Raw genomic sequence first — 7377 nt, 5'->3', positions numbered from 1 at the left:
CCCAGCAGCCTCGCCCAGGCTTTCTTTTCACTCACATTGGATGCATAGAGTTCCAGGTACCCAGGAGAGAATAGCTTCAATATTATATGTGAGGAATATCTCAAGAAGTGAGTAAATGCACAGTCATCCACTTAAATGTTATTACCAGTAGTGGTGCTATAACCATTTGACACCATCCCAAGTAGACATTCTTAAGTGCTCAATACCTCAGTCACTGTTGATCAAACAGCATCTTTAATAGTGAAACAGAAATGAAAAATCTTGTCTAGACAAGTATAATAGCAATCTAATAGTGAGTGAGGAAAGTGTCACTTAAGTGAAATGTGAGATAAATTAGTTTGCACTAAATGTATATGTTACTTAAGAGTTTTGCTTTGATTTCAAAATTAAATAGAATAAAGATGTTTTAAATCTTTTTTTTTTTTTTTTTCAGGAGATGGTGAGTTTTATTTTGTCTTGTCTGAATAGAGGTTTGATTTGCTCTTGAATGTTCCAGGATGGAGAGAGACTAGGAGAAAGCACAGAATGCAGAGGTCTCTTCGGTATAATCTCCCTCGTTTTCACTTTCACCATCAGTGGCGAGAGCAGCATACTTGCTTGCAGAACTGAACTTCGAGGCTGGATTTTCTTCAGCTTTCTTTGGCTCAGGTGCAGATCTGGAGTTGTGATCCCTTTTGCCATCTTTTCTGTCTGACTCCTTCCAGTGGTCTTTGTTTCCTCCATCTCCTGGGCCACGGCTGGAGTTCCCACTTTGGCCTTTTGGGGCACTTACCCCATCTACTTTATTTTCATCTTTCCTTACTGATCCCTCCTCAGAGGGTTGAGCTGGAACTGCTTTCCCTCCACCACTTGTAGGGACTGCTGCTCTGTGTCTGAGCTCTGAGATCAAGGGTTAGAACCTCGCTTCACCCAAGCATTCTCCTTTGGTGGAGCTTAGAAGTTGGAGACTGACAGTCTTCCTCTTTATTGGGTGTTTCATTTTCTAGAGACTTCTCACTCTCTCTTCTACGTGCATCCTGGTCAGACTTATTTCTGCCAGATGTGGCTGAGGTCCCAGTCTGTGATCACTCACTTCCTGTCCTCGATCGTTCCCTTTCCTGAGTTTCTTCACTTCGCCAGCTTGGGTGTTTCTCCCGAGGCCGTCGTTCTAGTTTTGGCTCATCCAGCTGACGCTGCAGTTTCTCTTGTTCCTTCTGTAGCCGCTCTTCTGTTCTCTAGCAGCTGTCAACAGGCTTTGCCCCTCCCAAGATAGAGGCTGCAGGACTGGACTGGGAGGTGCTAGCGGAGGAATCATCTTCCTTCGGAGTACTCTGAGGCTTTAGGTTCAGTTTGGGTCTTTGTGGGGGGGGGACCTCTATCATCCCCTATAATCATCCCGCCTATAATCATCCCGAGAGTAATCACCTCTGGAGCTCCAGGACGGGTCATCTCATCTGTCCTATCTGTCTTCGTAGCGGTCCCCGCCTCCTCTGTAGTCGTCATCCCTACAGTACCCGCTACCGAACGCTCTTCTGCCACTGCCTATCCTGGAATCGTAGCCTCTGTCATAGTCTCTGCCACCTGGGTCATCATAGCGTATCGATCCATGTCCCAGCGTGGGCCATCACGGTAATTGTCCCGATACCCATCACAATATCAGTCTGAATCGTAATGATCTCGATACTTGTCTCCAAAGCTATCATCACCCCTTCTAGGCGGGTAGTCGTCAAAGCTGTCTTCAGCACGACGGGCCCTCCAGTCTATATCTGTTTTGTCAGAATCATGATTTCTATCTCTGCCAGATGAACGATCATCCCTGTCTTTAGCCTGTGCTTGATCAGCAACGTCCACTCAAATTCTCCTGTTATCTAGAGACTCTTCGTTGAGGCTCAGGGCACTGAGCAAGGAATCCAGGTCCTCAAACTCAGCATAACCAAAACCTTTTAACCTCTCAGGATTGCTGGGTTCACGCGGTAAACGCACGGCACTGATATTTAATCCTCTAAAGAACTCCTTAATGGAGTCTTCTGTCACATCATAGGCCAGGTTCCCTAGAAAAGCAGTGTAGGGTGGAGATTTGGGAAGACGGCTCCAGTCGATATTGGGTTCCGGAGCAGCCCGTGGAACAGTGGCCTGGATGGAACAATCAATTGGAGGTGCCCGATAAACATCATCATAATTACTATGCCAAATGGTTGAAACATCCCCTTCCAGAGCGTCTGCTTCATAAGCTCAGCTGACTGGTTTGGGGCCATAGGTGCTGTCTCCACCAGTCCCTCCATCCTCAGCTAGAAAGTCTGTTAGGGAGATAGTCTTCCCCTTCTTCTTCTTTTTTGCTGAGGACGCCATGTTGGGAGAGGGAGAGAGAATGCAAACGCTAAATCTTGTTTTTTTAATCACAGCAGTGGTTATAGTCAAAATGGCATTTTCTTTATAGGGTATAATTATGAGGTATAATTTTAATATTTTTTAATATTAGAATGTTCTTTGCTATTTTGTGAAAATTTATAATACTATTTTCAGTATAAATTTTATAGGGATACAGTGTTTTCTTGTACAAGAAATGTGTTTCTTTGTTTTATAAATATTAATTGTCCTTGGATAAGTATACAATTTGCCTTTTACCACTCAGTATTTCTAGATACAGTTTTCTTAAACTAACCAGATATCTTGACAAAACTATTTAGAAAAAGTACGATTCATTTGAAAATCTTCACTGGCTAATTATCTCTATGTTTATACTTTCTTTTTTGCCAACCTTCTTTTATCTTTATAGCATATTCGACTCTGGATAAGAGAAGATGAAACATAACAGTCAATGACAGTTTTATTAGCAGCTAAGTTTTTGTCTTTGTTTAGAAAACTGATGCTGTGCACTAAAATTAAGTCTGAGGGAATAAATTCACTAATGCAAAAATGTTATTTCTTGTCAAAATAATGAAAGATTGATAATTCCTTTTATTCTACTGATCACTTACTATCAATTGTTAGCCTCCTTATATTATACAATTTAAACATCCAGTGAATTACAGTTTTGTTCCAAATAATGATTTTTTGAAAAGATAATTTAAAAATCTCTAGAATTCCATAAAATTGACTGCAAATAATCCTCTCATCATTTTTCCTGAGGCTTTCTGTATAATATAAACAATAAACTGTTGTCTTTTTATTTTATATTTTTAATTTTCTCATCTTTAATTAGTATTATCATAACAGACAAATGAAGTATCATTCAGAATCTGCAGCCTCTTTGAATTACATACATAAGTTTCTTCCCAGCTAAAACTCACACTGTATCCATCTAATCTTTCTAAACAATAATTGTTCTTCAAACAAGAGCCATACATATCTTCACATATCAGTTAATAACCTCTCTTTTTGTAATTGAGTCACAAAAAGTTGAGTCTTTTACAATTTTTGAGAGTTCCAACAATTAAATGCTTTTATTTTTATTCTGTTTGATGTTTTATTGCTGTAACTATGTGTGACTCATGCACTAGAGGAAAGGGTAACATGCTTTTGAAAGGACTAAATACCCCATAGTGAAACACTGGTCCTATATCAATTCATCTTTCCTTTGACTTTAATACTAATTACACAATTATGTGTCATTGCATCATTATTTTACTAAAGGCCAAAGCAAAAAGACTGATAATCAGAGAAGTTAATTTTCAAGTGAAAAGGTCGAGGTCATTTGTAATTATTTTCCTTTAGAATTCTGTTCCTCTAGGGTTAAAAAAAATGTATTACAGAGGAAAAAAATTAGCTAAAGAAACTCAGATATAATGTACCCCTTTAAATCTGGAATTTTGCAGAGAAGAATAGTAGCAGTAGAGAAAAGGCAGTATTAATTTTGACAAAGGCAACAGGAAATGGTTTGGTGAACTATGACCCTATAGTAAAACTGAAGTCTAATCACATCCAGATATGTTATGAGATATGGATTTGAACATTACCTCATCCTGAATCCTTTAGGCACCCATGGTAATCTGTTTTTGGACCTGTGAACTGCATAAATAAAATTTTGAAAATTTATTATTTTATTATTTTACTTGTCTTTTAACACTTGTAGACCTCCCTTGTAGCTCAGTTGGGAAAGAATCTGCCTGCTATGCAGGAGACCCAGTTTCGATTTCTAGGTTGGGAAGATCCCCTGGAGAAGGAAATGGCAACCCACTCCGGTATTCTTGCTTGGATAATCTCATGGACAGAGTGGCCTGGCGGGCTACAGTCCTTGGGGTTGCAAGAATCGGACATGACTTAGCGACTAAACCACCACCACCATACATTAACACATACATGCATGTGCATTATTGCTAGTTGCTTCATTTTGTAATAATTCTTTCCTAGAAGTGCTGAAACTTAACATTTTACCCAACACTGGCACTACATTCCTTATTTTGTTGAATTCTTTTTCCATGATTATGTAACCCATTATGAAAGCTGGGAAGAAAATAATTTTCTGTGATTTACAAATTGGTTATGTCCAGGCATTTTGGTATTATGTGCTTCAATGGCACACAGCACTAGTGCAGGTACTTTTTCTGTTGGAGAGCACATGCCTTCCTAATTAACTACATTTAGCACTCCTGAGATGTGACATTTTTTCTCATACTACTCTCATATATTTCTCATATTCCTTCCAAATTGTGAATATATTGCCTGGTTTCTATCTGAATATAGACAAAAGAGATGAATGATAAACATATTTACTGTATGATTCCAGCTGAAACTAAAACATACAAAATTGTACTTAACACATCATTTAAAAGGCATTCACTAATTTAAAATTATGATAAGGTGAAAAATTATGTTGTCTTTTCCTTCTGAATAAAAAAGGAAAGACTAATTACATATTTTTTTTCAATTTTCCTTCCAAACTTTGTATATTTTTATGTGTCTGTCAGAATATTGTAAGTAACAATACATTTCTTAGAGATATAATTAATACTGAACCCTGTTGATGCATGGTTGATGATGGTACAGAATTTTATTTAAATGTGTATTATTTTAAAATTGTTTACACTGACTCTCTATCAGATAATTAATTCAGAAAATGCATAGCTTTTAGAAAGTCATCTGAAAAGTCAGCTCTAATTCCTTATTCTTCAGTATTTTATTTCAGTGGACTTGGGAGGAAAATTTAAACTTCTAAAATGTTTCTTTTTCTGTATTTTCAACTCAGAAATTTGTGTTTTCTACTTATATACTTCCTATGTATCTCAAGGTCAGTGAACCATAGACAATGTTAGGCAAGACTCAAAACTAATTTCTTACAATATATTATTAAAAACTGAAATTTGAAAGCAACTATGTTGTACTTTTAATGATCCATATGTACAATGCTTTACTCATGTGGTCAGCATAGTCTTTCCTAGACTATTGCAGCTTCTGGTGGTGGCCAGTAATCGGGTTTCATGGATAGTAGATGCATGCATCACTGCACTTTCTTGCCTCTGTAGTCAAATAGTGTTTTTTTGTGTGTGTGCTCTGTATATCTGTGCACAGCCTTATTGTAAGAAAACTAGTTCCTGGATTTAGAATTTACCCTAAAATTCAGTATGAACTCAACCAACTACCCCAGCAAAAATGCTGTTCCCAAATACAGTCATCATCTGATGTTCTAAGTGGACATGAATTTTGGAGGACACTATTCAGTCTTCCACAGTATTCATGACAGTATTTCTTCACAATGGTAAATATAGTTTTAGTTTAAATTATATGGAAATTATTAAAAAAGTAGAATATATTATTACTTACATGTATGTTAAAATATAGTTTGTATGTTATATAAAATATTTTGTGTTAAATATGTATGTTAATATATAATATTTAATGTTAAAATATGTTTAAATATTATCTGTATTAAAATATAAATCAAAATATTTTGCTTTATTTTTTATGATAAGGATATGGAAGCCAAATGACTGTTATTAAAAATACATTTAATTTGTTCCATTTGAATTCTACTGTTTTATATGATTTGTTGAGGGAAGTTACCCAACTGATCTAAATTATATTTCTTTCTAAAAGCTGTATTACTTTTACCAATTTCTTATTGCTGTTAGGAGTTAGTAAACCATTTTCATTTAAGAGTGTAGATTCTGGGGCTCAGAAAATCTCAGGCTAATCTAGGATCTACCAATTTCCAAATGTGTGGTTTTTGTTTCCATTCCTAGTCTGCAAATGGGAATAGTAACACTTCCTAATTCACAACATTATTATGTAGATCAAATTGTGAAATCAAAAAGAAATCCAAAATGCATTAGGAAATACATATTACAAATGAAAACCAAGCTTTGCATTCTGAAGTGAGTTTTTTATTATTAATTACCTATATGGTCAAATTAATAATTAGGCAATTTTTTTTTCTGTGTTCTCGTCTATGTCATTAACATGATGTTGAAAGTTTGTATTTGGATAATGTAGATTCATTGTTGAAACACTTCACTAGTGTTTGAAATACACATACTTCCCAATACATTTATTTTGAAGTTGAAATGTAAACAAACATATGGAGACTTCAGACCTCAGAAGACCAAAGATTATATTTATATTGATGATAGGCTTATGGTATGATTAGAAGCTAAATAAACATTCAACACTAAAATAATAAGTGTGATGAATGAGTACAATGTTTGCAGCTGTGAACAATGTAGTATTTGCCTCAGTCAACTGAATTGGTAATCACATTTTAAAATGTTTTCATAAATTTATGAGATGAAGCATGATAAGATGGTAGAAGCAGGAATTTTTCAAGTAAGAGAAATCTGAACTTGACCACTATTGTGTGTGTGGTTCTGAACAATTTAACATTCTGAGGTTCATTGGCTTTATAGATAAAATAAGGATAATACTGTTACTTGCAGGTTAAATACGAGGATTCAACTGAGTATATACAGAGCACCTGCTACTCGGTATAGATATTTGGTAGGCAAACACTAAACCATAGCTATCTTTATCATTTATGTAAACTCCCAGGTGTCATACAGCCCTTACAAAGGACAGTGCTAAGAAGAGTCTTGCTAAACTCACTTTTTTACATTCATATTGAATACTCTTGTAGCTATAGGAAGTTCAGACCCAGTGATACTAACCTTTAGAATTTGATATTTTTCTCTCATATATTATTTTCTCTTATAAACATGAGGTAACATGTTATATTAATAGCACTCAAGGGTTAAATATAAAGACTAAAATAAATTATAAATAATGCAACAATCCATTTTAAATTGTGTGTGGTATTAAAAACCCAGATATTGTTATTTCAACAAGTGAGCATTTGCATGCCAAAAAAAAAAAAATCTGAATTCAAGCCTTATATCTTTCATAGAAATTTACTCAAAATGGAAATGGATCATGGGCCTTAATATAATGTGTAAAACAAAAACTCTTAGG

The 7377-nt window shown here is 35.5% G+C and overlaps 1 pseudogene; it reads right to left on the bottom strand.

Annotated features, from left to right (window-relative positions):
* Positions 1-413: 413 nt before the first annotated feature.
* LOC110150044 (eukaryotic translation initiation factor 4B pseudogene) lies at positions 414-2328 on the bottom strand (annotated as a pseudogene).
* Positions 2329-7377: the final 5049 nt, after the last annotated feature.

The sequence above is a fragment of the Odocoileus virginianus genome, chromosome 8 (genome assembly GCF_023699985.2).
Source record: "Odocoileus virginianus isolate 20LAN1187 ecotype Illinois chromosome 8, Ovbor_1.2, whole genome shotgun sequence".
NCBI classification, from domain to species: Eukaryota; Metazoa; Chordata; class Mammalia; order Artiodactyla; family Cervidae; genus Odocoileus; species Odocoileus virginianus.
The sequence above is the reverse complement of the archived record's forward strand: the minus strand, read 5'-3'. Positions and strand labels throughout refer to the sequence as shown.